Source organism: Lissotriton helveticus, chromosome 4_1 (assembly GCF_964261635.1).
Source record: "Lissotriton helveticus chromosome 4_1, aLisHel1.1, whole genome shotgun sequence".
Lineage (NCBI taxonomy): Eukaryota > Metazoa > Chordata > Amphibia > Caudata > Salamandridae > Lissotriton > Lissotriton helveticus.
This window is the reverse complement of record NC_136063.1, coordinates 1,666,859,046-1,666,884,193: the sequence shown is the minus strand read 5'-3', so window position 1 is coordinate 1,666,884,193 and position 25,148 is coordinate 1,666,859,046. Positions and strand designations below refer to the sequence as shown.

The 25,148-nt window shown below is 47.6% G+C and overlaps 1 pseudogene across 1 annotated transcript in view; it reads right to left on the bottom strand.

Annotated features, from left to right (window-relative positions):
* LOC144829315 (selenoprotein T2-like) overlaps positions 1–25,148 on the bottom strand; it is a 60,701-nt pseudogene that overhangs the window by 15,594 nt on the left and 19,959 nt on the right. Inside the window, exons 3-4 of the transcript XR_013610632.1 lie at positions 14,393–14,519; positions 7,411–7,498 (exon numbers count right to left, since the gene is read on the bottom strand). The product of XR_013610632.1 is annotated as a selenoprotein T2-like (transcript). The remainder of the gene's footprint in view (positions 1–7,410; positions 7,499–14,392; positions 14,520–25,148) is intronic.

Below are 25,148 nucleotides of genomic sequence, written 5' to 3'. Positions count from 1 at the left end.
TGCCGGCATCAAGGGAACTGCTTTAGAGTGGATTTGATCTTTCCTCTCAGGCAGAACATAAAGAATGAGACTCCCGCCCTTCCTCCCCGAACCTATAGAGATCAGATGCGGAGTACCCCAAGAACCCTCCTTCAGCCCCACGCTCAACCTGTACATGGCCCTCCTCGCAAACAGTCAGAAAACAGAGACTCAGTCTTACACGCCGATGACACCCAGCTCATCCAGTCCCTCACCAAGGAACCCACACCATCAGGCACAGTTTCCAAGAAGGGATGAAGGACGTTGCATCCTGGTTGAGCAGCAGCTGCCCAAGGATCAACTCGGAGAAAACAGAAGCCCTTAACCTCGGATCCACTCCCTCTGCATGGGACAACACCTGGTGGCCCCCGCCCTCGGAAACCCAGCAGCCCACCCCTACGGACCAGGCTCGCAACCTCTGCGTCATATTCGACTCTTCACTGACCATGAACCGCCAGATCAACACTGTGTCCTCCACATGCTTCAACACCCTCGCTTACTCTGCAAGACCTTCAAATGGACGCCCCCCCTCCCCCAACTCCACTTACACACTCATCACCAGCAGACTGGACTACAGAAACGCACTCTATGCCATAATCAACAAGACACTCTTCCACAAACTCCAGACTGACAAGAACGCCGCAGCCAGACTGATCCTCAACATCCCACGACATGACCACATCACTCAACACCTACGTGACCACCACTGGCTCCCCGTCGAAAAAAAGAATAACCTGCAAACTGTTCACACACTCATTCAAAGCCCTCCATAACACCGGACCCCAATACCTCAACAAAATAATCTCCTTCCACGCCCCCAAGAGAAACCTCTGCTCTGCTGACTCGCCTTAGCCACGGTTTCCGCATCCTCAGGGCCAGAGCGGGCAGCAGAACCTTCTCCTACATCGCGGCCAAGACCAGGAACAAACTCTCCCTCCGCATCAGATGAAGCCCAACATTGCACCTATTCAGAAAGGATCTCAAGATCTAGCTCTTCGAATGACAACGGAGCTGCTCAACCCCCCCCCCCCCCCTGTCTATTCAGCACTTTGAGACCCTCACGGGTGAGTAGCGCACTTCAAAAATCCTGATTAATCCTGACATTTTACCATTATCCCTTTGTCATGTTGTTTTAAATGAGGTTTGTGATAAACTGAAAAGCTGGCAGCTGCTGCTTTTGCCACTGGGTTCTGGAGCCATGATTGAATGAAAGAGAGGGCCAGGCTCAGCTCTCATTTTAGGCCAGTTTTTAAATTTGCCTTCAAGGTTTTGTGTGAGAGTTTGGACCAATGTGAATTAACGTGTCATCCACAATAGACTGTGTATCTTTCTAAACACATGAAAGCAGTAGGACATGCCTGCAGGTGGTGGAAGTCTCCGATAGGTGTCAGTGAACCAAAAGCAAATGAAGCATCCTAAGTGGGAGACTGTCAATGGGGTACCTGTAGGTGAGCAGGAAGTGGAAAGATGTTGTGGCTGTCAGAGTGGCTGTGAGTAATTGTATTGCTGGGGACAAGCAGAGCAAAATTTGTGAATGACCTTGATCACCCTGCCCTCCAGTACCCATGATGATCTGCATCAGTCTAGCTTTTCTCGATTAGAGCAGAGACCTAGAACACAGAGGAGCTTAATTTTTCTTTACTATTTTCGAAGTCTTTTCTTCACATTAGAGGGCCATTTTGCAGACCCTATAGAGGCATAATATGTTAAAGACTATGATGGGTCTCACCAAGCTAAAACAGGTCTCCCGTCATCAGAAATTCAAACTATTTCTAAAAGGGCTCAGTGAACCATCTACTTCAACTGACCAAAGAGAAAAGTGGGGTGCGGGGCAAAAGCTAAGCCTAAGTAAAGAACTGAGTGAGCAGAAGCCTCCCACCCTCTTTTCGCTGGAATTCTTCGGTTAGTCAGGTGGATCCCTGAGCCATTCGTCAGCCTCAATCATCTACTGTTCGGCCGCCAGCACTATTTCATTACTACTCCTAAAAATGAGGAGCATGTGGACACTAAGAATATGGTAGTCATTGAGGACATTAGAGCCTGTGCTCTGTGTCAAAATAGCAAGACTATAATTATCCATTTCGGTCCCTGAACAGAAACACTGCAGCCCATACCTATACCTCCTAGACCTAAAGTAGACACAGTCAGGACTTGCTTGTTCTGAAGGTCTTGACTGAGCATATATGGGAAGATCTGGAGTCAAGACCTACTCAAGACTTAAGCAGACCAGACCAACAAAGTGTTGTTAAAGAGAACATGAAAGATATTGAACACCATATCTATTGCATCTGCCTTTCGATACTTATGTATTAAAGAACAATGTGTCATGGATGAAAGGCTATCTGTAGCAGGCAACGTAAGTGTTTAGAACTTTGGCCTCAGAGAGTAAAGAAGGACAATGTTACATAACAGTAACACTCCGGTTGTAGTTAGTATTGAAGACTCACATACTATGCACTCTTGTGCCATCTAGGGTTAGGTTAGGAATATTATTATTTGTTTTTATCTAAGATGAACAAAAAAACATCTGTTCTAAACACACTTTGTACATGATTGACCATGAAACAAACCTGCAGGTAAAACTTGCCAAAAGGAATAGGTTTATATAGTGATTTATAAAACATTGGTGAGGACATAGGTAAAGTATGTAATTTTTATAATGTAAGGTTCTAAAATTGATAAGGAAGAATTTGGCGAGCTGGGTTGCTGCATTCAGGTGTGAGAAAGTTTGTTTACACATCTTGTAAGTATTATAAACACCATTTTGTTCCCCAGCACCTGCCTCCCACCAAGATTACCCCACAAGATAGGCTGGTCCTGTAAGTTGACAATGAAAACACAAACAATGGAGGTCAGCGGAAACCAGCAAGCACATCTCTTTTTAATTCAATTAAATTCAAAGAGACTTTCTTTCAGTCAAAATGACCTAGAAAGTACAGCACACAGCAAGAATTTACATAACAAAAAAGAATTAAAATGCATCATGCTGACAATCGTGATTAAAAAAGTAAAAGACCGGTGGTAATTATACACATGATTTCATTTTAAGGATACATTGGGTTTTTTGGGATATGAGGATAGGCAAGACTTACAAAACTATTTCCGGATAGTGCGTAGTGCAATAAATACATAAATTAGCTAAAAAAGGGCAAATATAAAAAGCAGAAGCTATTGAATTAAAAGCTTTACAAGATAATCATGACAACTAAAGAGCTATTTCTACTGACATTAGTACTTCAGGAAAGGGCTGTCGGTGCAGCATTTCTGGAGCTCAAATAGACCCTTCTAGTACACCACATTGAGAACAGGAAACCTGCAACCGAGTATACTATTGGGATACTCGAATCGGTTTTCAGTATCCTGAAAACTTCGAGACAGCGCCTATTGCCCAGATTCCTGCACATCTGGACCAACCAACGTTTCCTTGCTCTCTTATAGCCTGGGCAGCTAAAAAAGACATGGAGCTCAGTTTCTTCAGGGTGCTCAGATGCTGGGCACTGGATCATTTGTTGGTCTCTCCACTTGGATGTGAAGCAGCGGAGTGGAAGCACCCCATATCTATATTGCAAATAGAGCTTCCTAGCTGCTGGTGGATTTATGAGATCAATTGTCGCCTCGAAGCAAGGAATATCTTTTATTTCCAGGAACCCACTAGAAAGTTTCCCAGTTCTGGTAAGGGTGTGTAATTGAGTCAGTCTATACTCTTTGTAGCGTGCCTTCACATAGTCCTTAGATGTTAGCAAACAGGCTGACTCAGGATCTGACCAGCAATTCCCTAGACCCATACTGGTTAGTAAAGATTTAATATGTACGAGCCACAGGATCTTTACAGCACCACGTGACCTAAGTACTTCTACCAGTTCCTCCCTGTACGATGTAAGTTCGGGGGTTGTCCACAGGCGACGCCAGTACATTATGGGTTTAAGGCTCGCTACTTCAGCTATTGGGGGTATGCCTGTGTCGAGACGTAGCGGGACCAGCGGGGTGCTACGTGGCAGTATGAATAGTTGTCTTAGATATTGGTTTTCCACCTGTGTCAGCTTCTTCAGGTTAAGGTGGCCCCAAAGCTCTGCACCATATAATCAATCAATCAATCATGCCATTTGTATAGCGCACTACTCACCCGGGAGGGTCTCAAGGCGCTTGGGGGGGAGGGGTATGCTACTGCTCGAACAGCCAGGTCTTGAGTTGTTTCCTGAAGGCGAGATGGTCCTGGGTCAGCCGAAGGTGGATGGGGAGGGAGTTCCAAGTCTTGGCAGCCAGGTAAGAGAAGGATCTTCCTCCGGCGGTGGCTCTTCGGATGCGTGGTACGGCTGCGAGGGCGAGGCTGGTGGACCGTAGCTGGCGGGTGGGCGTGTAGAAGGTCAGGCAGTCGTTGAGGTACTTGGGGCCCAGGTTGTGGAGAGACTTGTGTGCGTGGGTGAGGAGCCGGAACGTGGTCCTCTTGAAGCCCCACCTCTCGCCTGCGCACTGTAGATTTCAATTGCTGGGCTAATGGTTCTTTTACTAGACTTGTTAAAAACCCTCAAGATGCCACCTTAAGATTGTGCTAGTTTTAGCGTGGATTTTTTGATATGGGGCCTCCATTCCATAGATTCGGAAACTGTAATGCCTAAATACACAAAGGATGACACTCTCTCAAGGGGTTTGCCATTAAGGGACGGGTTAGGACGTGTGCCTTTTGGGCAATTTAATGCCATAAATGTTGTTTTCTGTAGGTTTATTTCTAAGCCTCTATCGCTACATAACTTCTCAAATTTATCCAAAACCCTTTTGTATTTCCATAGGCGATTTAGCAACCAATAGGGTGTCATCGGCAAACATCATTGCCGAAATTCTACGGGAGGCTAACTTGGGTGCATCAAGATCTTTTTCTGCTAACAGGGCGTCAATCAAGCCATTAATCAGGGCTCGAGAAATCTGAAAAATGGTACTAGTCCTGTAGGTCTAGTACTTAAAAAAAACTCCTCGACCTAACAGTAACCTACTTGACCTCCATCTTTGAAAGCGGAGCAAATGTGACAAGATAAGATTTAAAGGCATCTTTATTGCTCATTTGCTTTGTGAGCAATAAAAAGGCCTTCAAATCTGGTTATCAGGTCACATTTGCTCCGTTTTCAAAAACAGAGGACAAAAGTTAGTATGTGTTCCTACTCGCCAGAAAGGGCGAGTAGGACCTAAAAATAACTCGACCTCATAACATTTACCTCGCAAATGCGAGCGGTCGAGTGGATTTGTCGAGCCCTGCATTAATGTAAAGGCTAAATAAGGTTGGCGCGAGCACGCACCCCTGGCATACACCGCGGTCAATAGGTATAGGTGCTGAGAGATTGCCATCCTTGCCATACCTAACTTGCGCGTAGTTGCATTTATGAAAGCGTTTAAAAAGTCAGATTAAATATTCGGGGACCCCCATCTCACCCACGACTAGCCATAATTTCTCCCTGGGAACTAGATCGAATGCAGATCTCAAATCTACAAAGATCTAGAAGAGGCTGCTCCCCTGCATGCTTACGGTCTTGCAATACAGCAGTTGTAGTCTCAGTACTTGGTCCAGGGTCGATAATTTTTCCCTGAACCCAGCCTGCAGGTCGGACAGAACCCTCTTCTCTTCCACCCAAGACTGCAATCTATAGAGAAGGACCCGTGCAAAAACGTTCTGAGAAATGTCTGTTAGACTTATGGGTCTATAGTTAGGAGGGATCTTCATGCCTTGTATGATTGCACTAAAAAGCATCCACAAATATGGAGCCCAGATGGCAGGTTCGGACCTATCACAGGAAAGCCAGGATGGGTTCCACAGCGGTATGAATACAGCTCTACAAGACCTCTGGGTAGAAGTGCACTATATAAATACAAACACATTTACATTTACATTACAAGCTCGAAGGGAGTGTCTCAATGTGAGAACTCATCTGGATAACCAGTGGGGTTCATTTGTTTTATTTTGGGACATCTTGATTCTGGGATTTTTAAGAAGTGGTCCTCATCAAATAAGCTATCCAGGGATAACCCCTCTAGCGGCTCCAACTGGCAGTTAAAATCCCCACCGACTATAATCATTTGATCAGTGTCTATAGAGCCTAGAAAAGTAGTTAGCTCTTCCACTGTATTAGATTCACTGCCCTTAGGGGTTGGTCGTAAGTATACATTAATTAGGACAACAGGGGGTTTTGTAGCAAACTGCAACAGGACACTTAGAATGTCACTGGACCCTGTGTCAATTTGGACTGCTGAACACCCCAAATGAGGTGATCCCACCCAAGTTGTCAGGCCCCCGGATGGTCTCCCTGTTCCCCCGAAGTTGCTGGAATGTTAAAACTAGCATAGCCCAACCTGGGAACCTCTCTTCTTGCCCAGGTTTCCTGCAACATGCAGATTTCAAAGTGTTCAATAAAGATTCCCCATTCGGGATCGTCTAATTTGCTATTCAAACCTGCAATGTTCCAGGACAAAACCCTCGTTACCTCAGTGGGCGATGAATTCCCATTTTGGGGCACCAGTCCCAACTGATTCGGGAGGACGTTTGCTAATCTAATGACATTCGGGAACTTTAGCTCTAGATCCACTATTTGGTCAGAGTTTTCACAGTAGCCAGACCCGGAGAGGAGGCAGTCCTGGGCTTCGGGAGCCGCTCATGCTCCCTCTGGCCAATCCGTCTTCAAACTCCGAATCTGTCACAAAAGGGCTGCCCTGCCTCTCTAGATCAGTTGTTAGTGGGGCTATTCCCTCTTCAGTGGTTGGGTTGTGACCCTTCAGTCAGTCTACTCCCTCAAGGGGACTGAACCCATTACCTGATGGAATATTGAAAATTGGGAAATTATGCAGCAGGTTGCCTGGATTCGGGAATGCTGTTCTTTTTGGGGGGAATCTCCTTCTCGTCTGGTAGGAAAAGTCTTGCTGATGTGACCTTATCGGGGGATAAAAAGAACCTAAAGGTAACAGAATAGTGCCCCCCCCCCTATTCCGTCCATATTCAGTTGCTAAGATATGCTCAATAGTGCATGGATTTCCAAAATGAATTACTACGCAATCTCCATAAATATCCTTGTGTTGCTCGCCTATCCATCTCTTTTTAGTTTACAATCTTCTGTGTCACTTGCGCACCTTAGGAAGACACCAAAGAAAATGCAACACAAATAATGCATCCCTCTGGCCCTCGCATACAAAACCAGATACTTTCTACAGAGGTCATGCTACAAGGATACAATCTAGACACCACACATAGCAAGATCATCCATTATGGCATTGTGGCGATGCAACTGGGTCAAGTACTACATATGGACACTAACAATTAACATTTTATAATTTCCACTAAAGCACTGCCGTTTTCAGATAAAACATTGGCTAGGAACATAAAAATGATGACCTTGACAAGTAAAAGCAACTTACCATTTAATGTTATTTCAAAAGCCCCTGTGGATAGGCACTGGCTTTCTAACATGTTACTCAAGAAGAAAGTCATCAGGCATGAAAAGATCTGAAAACAAATCAGGAGAGTATTCAATAAACAGTCATAAATAGCCTAATAAGATTTTAGGGGGATGGGGAGGGGAAGGGGGGGTTAGAGGTGTAAAGGCACGGCTGAATTTTTGCTACAACAAAAGTGAGCAGTGCTGGTACACGCCAATAAAGTAAAATAACTGAATAGAAATGTGACAATAGGCTTTATAAGTAATGTGCTTATTTGTATAACTTAGTAACAACTAGTCATACTGTCTAGTTGTCCAAAACTATGCAAGAAAGTGCTATTTCATGTCACTTATTCTAGGGTCAGCTGCCTTTTTACTCCATATACATATATTTTTTTAAATAGAGCTTCCGGAAAATAAGGAACCCGTACTGTAAAGCCGTTAAAATTATATTAAAGATATTGAAGTCAGCAAGGACAATTTATTCAAGGTTTAGAAAGAATTTCCCTTGACCGTTAAGTACTCAGAGATCGGGCAAATAGTAGGGGGATCTTTGTACCATATGATGGATAAAAAGCGTATTGAGTGTGTGTGCTTCAATCATGGTTAATCCTTCGTAATGAATGGCCAGGTTTACTAAACAAGCATTTGCAATGCAATAGGTCTCACATTTGCGCAAGTTTAACCTATTGGCATTGTAAAGGACCATGCCTTTTATTTATGTGCTTTGAAAAGCAACACACATATAAAAGGCAGTGCCATTTATAACGCCAAAAGCTTAAACTCTAGCAAATGTGAGGCCACTTTACTAGTTCCACACCCTTTTCTTTAGACGCTGCTGGTCATATTCAGGTTACAGCGAGCCACATCTAAAGAAAGGAGCGCGGCCACCATTAAAGTGAAAGCACAGCATGGGACTCTTATCCACCAAAAAAACATTCGTTTTTTTTTTTTTTTTTTAGTAAAAGCGCCCCATGCTGTGTTTTCATTTTAATGGCAGTCTTTTCCTTTTCTTTAGACCTGGCTTGCTGTAACCTGAATCAAGCAAGAAACATCTAAAGATCGGGCGTTGACACCATTAAAGTGGTATGGAGCACTCTCACCCTAAAATAAAAACATTAAAGGTTTCGTAGCGCGGCTGCTAAAGCTAAAGCTGACCGCGATGAAAAATAAAAGAAATAAAGAAGCACGTCTGCTAGAGTTAAAGCAGACTGCGCTGGCAAACTAAATTACAGAAGCGCGGCCACTATAGTTAAAGCTGAGCGCTGGCAAATTATATGTATAGAGAAGCTTTTAGGAAAGCACATCGTAGTTAGAAAAGGGGGAAATAAATAAATAGTGCTCACAGACTAGATAAAGCACTGCAGAGATGCCATTTTCACACAGTCGCAATGTCTTCACTCATATGAGTCATGGACTCTCAGAGAGAATGGATGTCATCATGCCTGTTTGCACGGTTCGTTCTCTAGATTAATGTTCCCCACCTGTCTCACACAATGTGAAATGACCGATGACTTTAGCAATGAGAAAACACGTGCTGCAGGGAGGAGGATGCAGGGGTTGTTCGGTAGACTAATGACACCATTTTACGACAACAAATTACGGATAAAACATACTTCAAAGTTCCCATGATATATTCTAGAGGCACACATCTTAAACGCGCGTTGGATTTTCCAAAGTTCATGAACCGAGCCCTCAGGCAGCACAGCTATCCCTCGCGTTAGACAAACAGTAAGTACATGGTACGCTTCAGATATTTTCTACCTCTTTACAGTTTTTAGGTCGAGGACTGCGTCGCACTGCGTAGCAGTGTGGGCGGAGCTCCGAGATTTAATGTTTCTTAGAGGGGGCATGAACCCGCCCCTCTTCTCCGTTGGCTGGCCTCGTAAATGCTGGCCAGCCATTGGAGGAGAGGGGCGTCACTCCCTTTAAGCCCAGTCTTTTTCGGATTCGGGGGCGTGTTTTTTGCGTGCTCTCTCACCGTGACATCATCCATCACTCAACTTCAAAAACCACGCCCCCGAATCCGAAAATGGCAGCGCTTTTCTTATGCCATTTCGCCCCGACCGCCTCAAGAAGTCGCAGAGTCCTCGACCCAGCCGGTGAGTGCTTGCTTTTCTGCCATCCCTGTTGATCGTTCTGCTCGCCCCCCTCACCCCCCCCGTTTCTCGTCCTGCTCGCTCTTTGCCCCCCTGTTCCATGTTCAGCTCCCTCTTCGCCCCCCAGCACCCACCGGCACCCCGAGCTCCAGAGACGGGCGCCCCGGCACACCTGATCAGGAACAGAAAGCTGCCTTACCCCCCTCGCCCCTCCCCTCTCGGATGTACAGTGAAGCCGGGCAGAGAGAAAAAATGCTGTTTAGAACACCAGCCCCAGCGCCCACCCCCGATACCCTCAGCCCTGGCATCTACACGGGTGTAGAGTGGGGCCTCGGTCCGTCCGCCCCTCCCCTCGGCTCTCCAGTGCTGGAAGAAAACGTGTTTCGCATGTGTATTTCTTTTTTGTGCTCTGCCTATTGTTAATGCCACAAATCTGTATTACACACTCCCAAACGCCACAATATATCGGGAAAAGAGGAACATTGGTTAAACGCGAGGACGCCTTAAAGACTTCTCTTCCCCACGTGTTCCCAGCTCCTTTGTAATTGGATCCCTGTAACCAGCGCGGTGAGCGGCGATTATGGTTTCTTTCGTCTGCCTCCTCTGAGACTGCTAGAACCGGCCTGCTGGAGGAGTGAACTTAGTTTTCTTTTTACTTTACTCCGAGTAAAGTAAATCAGCCATCAGCTGCCAGAAGAGTGACTAAACTCATTAACCATGTCTGTTTCAGTAATCTGCACGTTTCCGTGACACAAATTACCTGCATACCTGCCCCCTCGCTGTGCTTGCTTCCCTGCCCCCTGGCTGTGCTTCCCCCCTGCCCCCTGGATGTGCTTGCTCCCCTGCCCCCTGGCTGTGCTTGCTCCCCTGCCCCCTGGCTGTGCTTGCTCCCCTGCCCCCTGGCTGTGCTTGCTCCCCTGCCCCCTGGCTGTGCTTGCTCCCCTGCCCCCTGGCTGTGCTTGCTCCCCTGCCCCCTGGCTGTGCTTGCTCCCCTGCCCCCTGGCTGTGCTTGCTCCCCTGCCCCCTGGCTGTGCTTGCTTCCCTGCCCCCTGGCTGTGCTTGCTTCCCTGGCTGTGCTTGCTTCCCTGCCCCCTGGCTGTGCTTGCTTCCCTGGCTGTGCTTGCTCCCCTGCCCCCTGGCTGTGCTTGCTCCCCTGCCCCCTCGCTGTGCTTGCTCCCCTGCCCCCTCGCTGTGCTTGCTCCCCTGCCCCCTGGCTGTGCTTGCTCCCCTGCCCCCTGGCTGTGCTTGCTCCCCTGCCCCCTGGCTGTGCTTGCTCCCCTGCCCCCTGGCTGTGCTTGCTCCCCTGCCCCCTGGCTGTGCTTGCTGCCCTGCCCCCTCGCTGATCTTGCTCTCCTGTGTGTGTGTGTGTGTGTGTGTGGCTCTGGGTGTGTGTGTGTGTGGCTCTGGGTGTGTCTGTGGCTCTGTGTGGGTGTAAATGCAATAGGTCATGCATTTGCGAGCGATTAAGCTATAGGCATTGTAAATGACAATGTCATTTATTTAACGATTAAGCTATTGGCAATGTAAATGACAATGCCATTTATTTATGATTTTAAAAAAAAAATGTCATGAGAAATGCCAATAGCTGTACCTTTAATAATGCCAAGACCTTTGCATTGTAAATGCTTGTTATTCTTTGGCAGCTGAATATCCCCTCTGAAAACAAACCTTAAAAACTCAGGCTTTTGACAGCAGAGATATCCCTCCGGTTTAGCCTTATCCACATCATTAAGGCTAAAGATTAACAGGACAGCGTCATCCCTGCGGATAAATTTAGCATACAGCTGAAAGATTCATAAAACCGAGCTACCCCTCAATTTACACAAATTGTCGGGGCTCGGGCCTCCAACAGACCACCTATGCCACAATATATGCAGTGCTACTGGCTTGTACTGGGAACGGACAGAGCACATTTATATTCCCTTTAAGGCGGATGACTGAGGGTTACCTGAAAGTTCTGCGGTCTGCAGAACTTTCAGGTAACCCTCAGGTTACTTTATTCTTAAAGGTCACAGGCAGCGTCCAACCATTTGACCTTAGAAATGTTTCTCGAGTACCTAACTTTTTTCACAGCTTGCCTGGCCCTGCTGCAAATATCACGTCCCTGGATCCGATCATTTCCTAGCCGCTGCCGCCCTCTCACACAGTGTCTCTGAACCCATGCTAGGCGCCTTCTTGCTCTGTGGTATGCAGTCTCGAGGTTGACGGAGCAGGTTGTCTCGGGAAACATCACCCACGTCATTGACCTCATGCTTTCTGCTAACTTTCCCGTGACTATCCCCCTCCCCACCCCAAAAAGCTGTCGCTTAGAAAAGTGAGGAGTGCCTACCTCGGTGTGCACGTCCTCGTGAATCCCCGCGGCCTCGCTTTTGGTGAAACAGTCACAGCATTAGCAACACTGTCCCCTCGGAGACATCAGCATGTGCTAGGTAGGGGACGACCTTTAAAGTTTCTACTTGATTTTTCACAATGCACAATGTTTACCCCCACACTCCTATGTCACATGCAGGTAAGTTGTGAAGGGGGCATTATGGTTGGAGAGTGGAGGGCACAATCTCGTTGGGGCGCACCTCGCACATACGGAGTGAGGTCCTGGCCTACAGGCCTTCAGCAACAGGAGGGGCCGGTGCCCACAAGGCACACTCCGCTGAACAGCTGTCCAGAGGCAGGTAACGCGCCTGCTGTGCAAATCACTGCGCACAGCCACGTCCTGCCCATCCAGTAAGGCTTAGGAAACAAAACAAGAATATTAGGCATGGACGGAGGGGGTGGGGGGGCAGGGCGCTCACATGCCTCATACGAAGAAGCCCCCACCCCCTGCCCCCATACAGCAGCATGCTCCAGGCAGAGACCTCCAGCTCTGGAACAGATTGCAGGGGGCGGGCAGCTGCCCTCGCCCGGGACCCCACCCGGGCCAGTGGCAGATGGACAGCGCTGCTGCCGGGCAGAGAAGGGGCCTATTGTCTGAGGGCTGCCACAATCCAGGCACAGCCCCCAGCCATTGTGTGCCCCCTCTATAGAGATGCAAAGCAGCGGCTGTAGCATGTCCCGGGCTTCCATCCCCACCCCTCCAGGCACAAGCCGCACTAGCATCTGGCCAGCATGGTCCGCACCACCCCTGCCCGGCCTCTGCATGCTGCAGACTTGTTTCATTGCACAGTAACTTTTTAATGTGCAACATGTCCGTGCCAGTGCTGGGCAGGCACGGACTTTGTCTTCACCATGCTGGATGGTGGCACTGGGGTGTGCAGGTGCCGCCTCTGGGCTCGTCTCTCGCAGTACCTTCTGCCTCCTGTGAACAGTGCTCTTGTTGTGCTGCATCCCTCACAGAGGAGCCAAGGCTGGCACATGCTCCTCATAACGGGTTACTTAGATGATAAAGTGCTTGAAGTCACAAAGAAGTATGAAGCACTATAAGGTACACGTGCCAAGGGGAGTCATTAAATCATGTGCCTAGTTGTATCTAACCTTCCATACTGTGTGACTTTCTGTGTTCATAGTGAGCTGAGGGCAAAATACCCCCTAATCTGCTGTAGGTGCATTCTTGCTCTGTGGTATGCAGTCTCGAGGTTGACGGAGCAGGTTCTCAGGAGACACCACCCACGTCATTGACCTCGTGCTTTCTGCTAACTTTCCCGTGACTATCCCCCTCCCCACCAAGCTGTCGCTTACTAATGCGAGGAGTGCCTACCTCCCCCCGCAGCAGAGATCGACATTGCCAACATCGCGTTATCGAAACTAACAAAAGAAAGTGAAACCGCGCCATGCGCGTTGCAGCCACGCCGTGAGCGTGCGTATCAGCGTGGCCTGCGGCTCGTGCCCAGTGGCGTCGCCGTACTTGAAGAGTGCTGCGGAGCCCAGGGAAGACAGAGACCAGCAGAGGAGCAGCATAGAGTCCCTACAAGAGCTGGTAAGTGGGGTGAGGCAGCATGCACATGTAAAGCGCGCGTGCGCATTTAAAAAAACCATACATTACATGAGGCTGGTGAGGACGGAAGGGGGACAGGAGATATGCACATCGTGCGCGTTCACAGGCGCCAATCGCTCTGCGCGTGCCCATCTCCTGAGGCAAGTCAGCAACAATAGCTCTCGCTGGCGACAGCGCTTTCGCGCTGCGTTTGCCAGGCGAGACCTAAAAAGCATAAATATATGAATCTCAGTCTTGCAAGTACCACGAAGGCATGTTTGCTGTATCAGGAAAAACAGTAGCAGCACGTGTCTAATGAACAGGATGTATCGAAGGGATGATACTCCTGCCAACACTGACAGAAGGAAAGTTTGCAAGGATATCTCTTTCTTCAGCCCATGAGCTCTTTTCAAATATCCACAACAAATTGCTCTGCAGGGACTACAATGCAACGGGATGAGTGCTATTCAAAATGCCATAAATACCCACCGAGTACCCCCTTAGCGTGTTCCTTCATCTAATATGCATGTGTACCCTTTCCTTTCTCACCCTGTAAAGGCAATTAATCCAGATTGTGTGCAATTGTAGGATGGGAAACTGCAAAATGTGTGTAAATACCCATAAACTCGCACATATTTAGGTGTTGCATGCTGCAGAGCTACCGCACTAATGCCCGGAAGCACTTCCTTTTCCACCTCTGTCCCACTTCTAATTGCTACAATTTGCCATCCGGCAGGACTGTCTGTATTCTAAGTCTGACCTGAGATAAGAACAAGAAAATGGGTTCATAGTAGTCATTTATGTACTTTTGAGAAATAAGAAAATCCGAAGACGTTAACTTCATGGTAGCTGGGATTCTATAAGCACGTGGGTATAAGTGCTAAATGAAAAAACGTTAGGCGAAATACTTCTGTATGTGCACCCACCACCAAACAAGGGTTGTCTGCTGCGCTTACCTTATTTTCTTGGCTCCATGTCCAGATTCTCGGGGTATCCACTCCAAAAAGGGGAAATGGGTTGTGTCCCGTTATTATCAGTGCAAGTGCTACAAACTTGAGGCAGGATAGAAATGTAGCTATGTGCCTACCAAGAAAAAAGCATACGTTTTAATAGTTGAAGAAAGCTGCTACAACATCACTTTTTTCTATAACTTGAGTTGGGCTGGGTTAACATTTTTCTGGTGATGGAACCACACTCTTAACCAAGATGCTAGATGTCAACACATCCAGGAGTTTTGGTTTGCTTTCGCCCGGTTAGTAAGAATAGTTAAGAGTGACAAACGAGTTACAAAGTGCAGTTAAAAAGATTGTGCAAATTAGTATGTGATTAGATTCCATAAATGCATACAAGCGGTGTTTCAAAAAACAGTATTTTATAAGCTCCATTATAAGTGTCCACGTGAAAGTAATGTTTTTCACCTGTGGTCAAGTTCTCATTTTTGGATCCTTTCGAGACGCTTTCACTTACTACTTAAACAGTAGGATTGTTTAACAGATTAAACAGCATATGTCTAAAAACAAAGAAAGTCAACCCTTTATTAACATAGGAACCTTTGTGACGAACATCCAAAAGTACCACAGTGCTACTGTGGAATCATTCTTATGAAATCAACTAACTACCGAAACTTAACTAAAATATTGATATTGCGGACAATGTCGCCACCAGCAATTTCATTACATAAATCAGACTGGGAAAGAAATAAAACAGAGGAATGACTGATAAAAACAGAGTCCTTGTAGTTCTGCAGTGAAAAAAAGATTCAAGCATTGAAAAGGCACTTCTGGGAAGCTTGGTTCAACCCCATATTAATAAAATGCAAGTTCTTTTTGCATAAAAGACCTGTATATTCAGTATATCTACATTGCGTGCATATGAGTTTAAGTGTTATTTATCGCACCTAAAAAATAAGGATACCAGGGAATATGCTATTTATCGGGTGAGAAAAATAACGCCTACTAGGAGTTTGAGGGGTTTAACATGGGCATTTTGGTGTTTACCGTTCCATGCAGATTTTGGCGCGTTAAATAGGTACGACTTTCTCACGTAAAAATTCATCAGGCTTGACCTGCCGAAATTTAACAGTTGAGGTAGTTAACATCCGATAATTATCGGAGAAACCAATACAAACAAACTCGTTATTTCGCAGGGGGTTCGCAGAGTCAGAATCAACCAACCCACTAGTATCCAGTCTTAAAGTTTTCCATTTGTCTCAGAGCTAAGCAATATAAAGTGCCTAAAACAAAGCCTAGCTCTTACAGCTTGTCGCCTAGCTACCTGTCCACCTTTGCTTGGAATGGAAATAGGAAAAAAATATTTTATGTCTGATGCAAGTTTTACTACTCATTTTTGCAAACTAAGAGAACACTGTGAATTCAAGCATAGACTTACTTTTACACTTATAAAACAGAGCAATTTTGTTTCAACGTGGTCATAACATACCAAATAATTACTAAAATGATATGGACATACCAACAGTGACTGATGTTTTGCAATACCCAGACCTCTACCAGTAAAAACAGCATCCCTCTGGTGTAAGTAAGATATTATTAATTTGAGTGCAAAAGAATTCTAAACCATGGAACGAAAGACATCTTCAGCTTTTCCTTGGAGCTTTGTGAAAGCAGTGTACTGAAAACATCTTAGCATAAGAACACGTGATCTCATATTCCGTCCACATCGGTTCTGCTCTCAGCTTGTAGAATGCTATAACAAGACAAACTGTGACCTTTCCAAAACAGTCAATTGAAAACAACATGGTTATCCAGCAGACGTTTGCATGTAAGAGGACAACTAAGTAACATATGGGCACGTTAATGCTAAGAGGGTTTAGCTATGAGGCTTTATCATTCAGTGCTTTGATTTAATGACCACCAACAAACAACTTGTAATTCTTTGTAATATATTGTTTAATCGTCTGTTTTATTAAACCTGTTGTTGATTTTCAACTCCTATTCATTATACTGAGCAGTTCCAGTATCACAGGACTCCCTTTTGTCTATCTTGGACTATTGGGACCATTTGCATTCGCCCAGTTCATTCGGTGCAGCTTGATATTTTGATTGTGAGCTCTACTTTACACTGACACTCTTGGGCACACCTCTGTGCGGAGTGGGAATTGCATTAGGCACCAGGTCCTCTGCAGTAAGCAGAGGTGGCCAATGCAGCTTGTTCACGCAGAGGAATCCTGAGGAGGCAACCTTCACCGTAGTCTCCACGCAGTAACCATTTAAGCAAGTTGTGGAGGGCTATAAGGCTTGCAGAGACACCCACTAAGTTCTACTACTTTCTTCACCCATGCTTCCCTCTGATACAGTGCATCAATTACTCTGGATTCTAAGGGATTTAGAAAAGTAACATGACAGCTCTGAAACTTCACTCGGGTATGCTGAACCATCAAACGACGGGCCAGTAAAAAGATCAAATCTAATCCCTTCAGAAATAAGGCATACATGTAAACCTAATTCAGAGCTCAAATTCTATTTTTTCCTTTTAACAAAAGGTGGTTGGTTACAGGTGTTATTAACCTACGACCGGGGGATTCCTATCGATGTTTAGAAATAAAAGCCACTACAAAACCTTACCCAATAAGAGGTACAAAATGATTAATGTAATGACATGGGAGATAAGACTATTTTAGGATAAACTATTAAAACAATTTATTTCAGACAGTAGGTGCTTGGACACTGATTTTTCAAATGCAAGCTCAGATCCGGCTGCTTGCTATTCTCCAGACAGTCAGTGATATGCCAATCTTTATTGCTATCCCCATGCCCCTGTCTGGTAAAATCACTTTTAAATACCTAAAGATTGAAATAGCTCAATGTGTGAAACAATAAGAGGAACAAAATATTAATGTAATGACATGGAAGTTGACAGTCTATTTTATGATAAAGTATTAAACATTTTTGTGATTAATGTAACCCCCGAGCAGCCAAATGTTCGAAACTGGAATATACGAATACAAAAACATTTCTTCTTCGTTTTTTTATTTTCTTTGTTCTTGACATTTCATTTGATGTTCTTAATACACTTTGTAGTCACTCTGGTAATTTCAGAAGCCAACACATGTTTTGTCATTAGGTACATAAACCTCTACATTCATCAGGGCCACAGTATAAATATAAACCATCAGCTCATCATTATATACATGGAGCTGTAACCCCCAACACCTATAGAACCCAAGTGCTTATTATAATGATCTCTGTGTCCATACCACATTGATTATTGTGTGACTCGTTTGCGAATGAGACCGCTAGTATATTTATGTTAGTTAGATAATGTGCCCATATCTGTATTTATTCCTCTATCAGGACATATGTACTCACAAAAGTAAGTAAAACACGATTCGGTCCCAAAACACACTCAGTAATGGTCCACATTCCAACCGTTATTAGTGCGCTGGAATCTCTTGCGAGCAAGCGTAACACAAGTTAAAATATTATAACAAAGTGAGCATGCCCCATTTTATTGTTTCACCTTAGTGCTACCCTATAACCAATAGGTCAGTCCTAGTGCTAGGAAGTCATCACACCTGCTCTCATATTATCATAATCTGGTACCGTATCGTTGTGTATAAATGATCATTCTCAAGTTCTTCAGTGGATCTGTTAATAAAAAATATATAAAACAAATCAATCGATAAAGAAATCACTCCAATGTGTCTAAATACAGTGTATAAACATGTCAAATTCCCACCTATAATATATAATATACATATACACACATACATACATATACTGATCCTCCTCTTTAATATAGTAAACCCCATATACCAGGATATCAGTTGCCTAAGAACAAAGACTGATAGGCGGTGAGTATCTGCCTATAACTCCTATTTTTTAAAAACCAGACGAACATCACAGTGCATGCACGATTTTGAACTTAATCTCCCCGCGTCAGGGAATAGAAAAGTGTGCTGAATCAGTAGCCTTACATGACACAATCCGCAGTACATGTACACAGTTAGTTCTGTGTCAAAAAACCCACATCAGACAAAAGCTCATGTTTAGACAGTAACCTGAACTAAACAAAATATAGTACACAGTATTATTCATACCTGTATCTTAATCTTGCATCTAACAGGAGATTACTCCAATTAGGTGTGTGGACTGGCGTGGTAACCAGGCGCCATGTTGTGTCGGGTTTAAATACTCAAGCACGACCATGCTCTGGAGGGATTTTTTGATACAGATTGATTTATTATATTCTTTATAAAAACAGATCCACTGACGAACTTGAGATTGATCATTTATACACAAAACAATACTAGATCATGATACGAGAACAGTTGAGCAGGTGTGATGACTTCCTAGCACTAGGACTGATCTATGGGTTACAGGGCAGAACTAAGCTGAAAAAACAAAATAGTGCATGCCTACTTAGTTACAATATATTGACTTGTATTACGCTTGGTCATAAGAGATTACAACACACTAATCACGATTGGAATGTGGACCATCACTGGGTGTGTTTTGGGACCGAATCATATAGTCATGTTTTACTTACTTTTGTGAGTACATAGATCCTGATAGAGGAATAAATAGAGTTATGGGCGTGGAGGAGCGGAGCCAGCGTCCAAGATGGCCGCTTGAGGATCGGCTCCGGCCGACCTCTCTCTCACCCGACTCACCATCCTGAACAGATCCTGTCCCCCGACCTGTCCTTCGGGTGGGGGAGCTGCAGTGGAGCCCGTGGGGACTGTCCCGGACTTTTTTGGTGCCCCGGCGACCGCGCTGCACCGCTCGTAAGATTGCGGCCTGCAGCTGCTGGAAGCCGGGGCCTCGAGTGCCTGCGGCCCCCGGCTGCAACGCAACAACATCGACCGCCGGGTCAGACCAGTGTCGGCCCGGCCGGAGGTTGCGAGGGTCGCATTTACCCCGGTGCATCGCTGGCTGCTTTGGGCACCCCTGTCTGCGGGGGGCGCTCAAAATCGCCCCGAATTGGATTGGTCCCCTGTTCTGTGCCCGGGGTGCCGGATCCCCCGAGGTTGCTGGCCTGCACCTTGCCTGCTGGGGCTGGGGCATGAGGCCCGGCAGTGATCCTGCCCAAAGGGCCTAAGTGGAAGCCCCCACCAACGCCCCCAACGCGGCAGCCCGCCTGGACTCCGGTGAGAGACAGGGGACAGCGGGTCCCATCCGGTGTGCTGTGTGTCCCTGACGGTGTGCTGCAATTCTCGAGGAGGTGCTACCCTGTGCTCGGGAGTGTCCTGGATGACCACGCTGGGCCCTTGTTTATGAGGAAGGGGCCCTGATGGCACGCAGCTTTCCATCCTCGGCTGCCCTGCACCCGTGGTGGGCCTACTTCATTCTGGTTGCCGGCTGGCGGGGCCACAGGGTGGTTTGCTGCCTCCGCCCTAAAGTGGCGCCCAGCTGGTGGATTTGAAGCGACGGGCACTGTGTGCACCTGCGACGATACTGGCCCCAGTTGTCGCTGCTGCTGAGAGACTTGGTTTGGGTCCTCGGATCGTATCCGCTCCGTGTGGGGGCGGTGGGGTGCCTCGTTCCCCTGTTGGGTTCCGCGTGCCATCGGGCACTTCCAATTGTTAACCCCGGAGCGCAACGGCGGATGCATCAAGTGGGGGCACTATGGCGACGAAGACAGAGTCGGAGAAACTGTTGCACAAGACCACCAGGGGAGCTAGGCAGGTGCAGTCCAATAAGTTGGACAGGTATACTCTGCCTAAGGGGTCACCGCTTGACTCGAGGAGGGGTCCGGGCGGAGGCTCCGACGATCATCCTGCGGGGGAGGAACCGACATTAAAGGACCTCATGGCGGCCATCACGGGGGTCCGGACGTCCCTGGGCCAGAAAATGGAGACTCTTGATAACAAGCTGGACACTGTCTCGATAGAAATGGGGCTGATCAGGGCCGACCTTTCGAAGGCGAACGAGAACGTTAAATCGCTGGAAGTTAAAACAACAAGCCTTGTTGATGACGTGAACCAGCTGCAGCAGGAGGTGCGTGATCTTAGGTCTTCAAGGGAGTCTACCGATCGTTGGCTTGATGAATACGAAGGGCGGGCTCGACGCAACAATGTTGGCATCCTGGGAGTGCCGGAGAAGGCAGAGGGGCAGGCAACGGATCTGTTTGAAGAGAACCTCATTCTCAATCATCTTAAACCCAAGGGCCTCAGAACATTTTTAACGATGGAACGTGCCCACAGGGTCTCGGGTGGCAGGCCTCATGTTGCGGTGAACCCAAGACCGATCATTGCTCGAGTCCTTAACGTTCGTGACCGGGACGCTATTCTGCAAGCAGCTCGTGCTGCGGATCCCCTGCAATTTGAGAATGCGACGCTCCTGTTCTTCCCGGACTTCACTCAGGCGGTGCAAAGGCAGAGGTTCATGTCGCTCAAAAAGAAACTGAGAGACAAAGGTATGAGGTACGCTATGATGTTTCAGGCACTCCGAGTGGAACTTGATGGGAAAGCCTGGTTCTTTGATAATCCTGACGTGGCTGCGGACTGGTTGGATAGTGTTCAGCGGCCGGACCAGGAGTCCCGCGAACGAGGGGAAGCCGATGAACAATGACTTGGTTTATTGTGAGGTCAGGAGAGGGCTGTAGATAGTTGTTCGGGGGACGGTTCAGCGGGGGCTTGCAATAGGATTTCCTGCAGATCTGTGTTCATACCGTTCTTGAGGAGCTTTGTGGTGCAGGAATATCCACATAGACTTGGGAAGGAGGGGGGGTGGGCCCGTTCGTAGGCCCTCCTCTGTTTTCTACATTTAGATTTTAGTAGATTAGCTGGGGGCGACAGGCACACTGCTAGTTGGGGATGAGCGCAAGCTGTATGCAGGGGTGCAGGGAGGGGGGATTGAGGGGGGTTTGGGGTTTGTTTTATTGTATGTTGTTTTATTTCACACTGGGTGCCGTCAGTCGATTCTGTAACGTCATGTATTGTAATGTCCTCCGATAAAAGGGTGGCTGGGATTTCCGCATTAAGTTGGAATGTGAATGGACTTGGGGACAAGATCAAGAGAGGTATGGTTGGCCAGTTGATCAGGATGCACTCCCCAGATGTGGTGTTATTGCAGGAGACTCATCTCATGGGAAAGCGATGCATGGCACTACACAAAGGGGATACAAACTGGTCGCCCATGCTGGTTTCACAGCTGGGTCGAGAGAAGTGGGGATCTTGGTCAAGAACTCCTTTCCGTTGGCCATCCAGGCCACATGGACCGATAATAGGGGTAGATATGCTGGGATTTCGGGGCTATGGGAGGGGAGGATTGTGACCTTTAGGTCCGTCTATGTTCCACCGGCCCTTCAGACCGATACTTTTCAGGACCTGTGCAAGATTTTTTTGACATTGCCTGTTGGGGTGTTGATTGTTGGTGGTGACTTCAATGCGGTTATGAATGGTGAAGCGGATAGGTATCCGGCTTGGGCTTTGTTGCCGTCCCGGAGATGGTTGACCGACTTTGTGGAGACTACTGGTCTGATTGATGGGTGGAGGCTTAAAAATCACCGTGATTTTCAATATACACATGCTTCGGCAGCACACAAGTCCCTCTCCAGGATAGATTATGTATTGGTGCCGGCGGCACAGGCGGTCTGGATCGGGGAGATGTGGCACTTGGCTAGGGGGGTCTCAGATCACTTGCCGGTCTGGACTGGTTTAGACCTTGGTGGGCGTGACGTGGCTAGAGTTGCACCTATTAGCGCCTGGCGGTTGCGGGACCCTGCAGCTAAAAAGGAGATTGTGCGTATTGCTGATCGTTATTTTCAAGAAAATGTGGGTACCGTGCCCTCAAAATGTTCCCTGTGGGAAGCCTACAAAACTGTCATTAGAGGGGAATTACTATCGCTCATTGCGGGAAAGAAGAGGGAGGGCCGTGCTGAGGTTGACAGAGTGGAAGCAGATCTGCTGGTGTTAGAACGGGAGGTGTTGCTTGACGCCACCCCGGAGGGATTGCACCGCCTGCGCCTCCTTAGAGAGGAGTATAGGAGCTTGGCTCGGGATAGGGCGAAGACACAACTGGCGGATACCCAGAGCAGGGTGTATGAACATGGCGATAAGGCCGGGAAGTTGATAGCCTGGCTGGAAAAAGGGGAATGGGCGTCACGGTTGGTACCGGGGCTGCAGCACGTCGGCTCGGATAAAATAACGGACCCGCAGCAGACTGCAGACGAATTTGCTGGCTACTACACGGCGGTGTAGGCGGCCGAAAGCAGGTACACGGAGTCCAAAAATGCAGAGATGATTCGAGATATTCCAATGCCCACTCTCTCCGATGAGAACAGGGATTACCTAGACTCTCCATTTACGAACGACGAAGTGGCACAGGCCATTAGAGAGGTTCACTCTGGAAAGGCCTCTGGCCCCAATGGGCTCCCCATAGAGCTTTATAAAGTGAATGCAAACAAACTGGCTCATTTTGTCAAGGATATGTTTAGCGAGAGCAGGGAGAGGGGCCGGCTTCCGTACGATCAGCGTATTGCGAATATCGTAGTCCTGCACAAGGAGGGCAAACCGAAGACGGAATGTTCTTCATACCGGCCGATCTCCCTACTGAATGCCGAACCGAAGGTCTTAACAAAGTTGCTCGCGACTCGGCTGATTAAGGTCATCTCGACACTGATCCATCTGGATCAGTCAGGTTTTATGCCTCGCCGCAATACGGCACTTAACTTGCGCAGATTGCACGGGGTCCTGGGTGGGGCATCAAAAATACATGAGCCGACGGTCCTGGTGTCCCTGGATGCCACCATGGCTTTTAATAGAGTCGAGTGGCCTTCTCTTTGCCGTCTTGAACAAGTTGGGCATTGGTCCGGAGTTTGCTTCCTGGGTCCGTGTTTTGTACTCCGATCCCCTTGCTCGGGTCGTAGTAAATAATTTATTTTAGGTCTGACTTTGCCGTGGGGAGGGGCACCAGCCAGGGATGTCCTCTCTCCCCGCTATTATTTGCCTTAGCGCTAGAGCCGCTAGCGGCGTGGGTTAGTTGGGACAGATCGATTAGGGAGATTAGGTGGACGTCCGAGTGGGAGGATAAGATATCACTCTACGCCGACGACATTTTATTATACTTGTCCACCCCCGGACTTCGCTGATAGTGTTTCTGGACGTCCTGGCGGTGTTCCGGTTTCGCCATTAATTGGGTGAAGTCGGTTCTCTTTGTTTTAAGTGGTGATGTCCCTGATGTCCCTGCGGGCTGCCCGGTTAGATTGGAGCCGGAGGGGTTTAAGTATCTTGGCATTTTTGTGTCATTAAATCCCCAGAGTAGGTATAATAATAACTTGTTGCCACCACTGGCCAGACTCCGGAGGGACGTGGTGCGGTGGAAGTCGCTGCCGCTCTCCTTGCTGGGACGCGCCGTCCTGTTCAAGATGATGGCTCTTCCCCGTTTCTTGTACGCAATCCAAAATTCTATGGACCCGGTTTCCCCGTCTTACTTTAAGGAGATTGAGTCTCTCCAGAGGCAACTCCTTTGGGATGGTAGGCCGCGAATCGAGTTTACTAAACTGACGTTGCCCCGTGGTATGACCGGGGGGGGGGGGGGGGGGGGGGTATCGGCTTACTAAATATCCGGAAGTATTATTGGGAGTCACAGCTGGCAGGAATTAATCATGCCATTTATGGATCACCGCTGGATCCCGGCTATGCTATGGATCGCGGCCAGATACCCAGTGGAGAGTACTCAAGGGCACTGTATGCCAGACGGGGGCGCTTTCCCCTGGTTGGGCCTGCGGCGGTGGCTATCCAAGTCTGGCTAGAGGCTACTCGTTCCCTTAAATGGGATGGGAAGATAATTTTTTCCACGCCGCTATGGAATGCTGAATGCCTGGGTAGCTTATGGAAGATTAAAGGTTTTGACAAGTGGGACCTCACTGGGATTTCCCAGGTAGGAGATAAGTGCAGCAATGACGGGTTCCTTACTTTTGAGACTCTGCAGGAACGGTATCAATTGCAGGAGAGTGAGCAATTTTGTTACTTGCAGATTAGACATGCGCTGCTGACTGGTATTCCCCGGGGAGTCACACCCCCGGAGGCCTCCCCTCTGGAGGATCGGGTGTTGGACGGTCATCTTCCGACGAAAACATTCTCCTCTATCTATAAAAAGCTAGTTAATCACACGGACGATCCACTCGTGGCTCTAAGAGACCAATGGACTGCAGACGGGCTAATCCTGGACGATGAAGACTGGAGGGAGGCGGTGGCTTCCCCAAGGGTCATTGCCATCCAAATGAGACTCCGAATGGTGCAATTGAAGGTCCTCCACCGTTGCTATGTTACCGGCCCACGATTGGTGCGGATGGGTTTGGCTGCAAGTGGTGAAAGCAAAAGGGGATGTGGTGAGGCTGGAACGTTTATGCATATGTTATGGGACTTAACGGTCATCCGGGGGTATTGGTCCGCAGTTCATGGCAAGATACGCGAGGTGTGGGGAGTGGGTCTTGAGTTGGGAGGCACGCCGTTGTCTCTTGAATGTCTGGGAACCAACTGATCTTACGTCTCACGGAAAGGTGTGGGTCACGCTGGCATGTGCTATCGCCAAGCGTAATATCGCTAAATTATGGGGGGCGAGTCAGCCGCCTCATATCAGGAAATGGATGGAAGACCTGGACTGGCGCATGTTTAGAGAGCGAGCTGTGTACGTGGCCAGGGGGAGACCCAAGAAGTGAGGGAAAACTTGGGGGGGCCTGGAATGTATATAGAGGTGATATTTGTGTTCCCCCCTCACACCGGACGATCAAGGTGTGTCGGAGGACCCC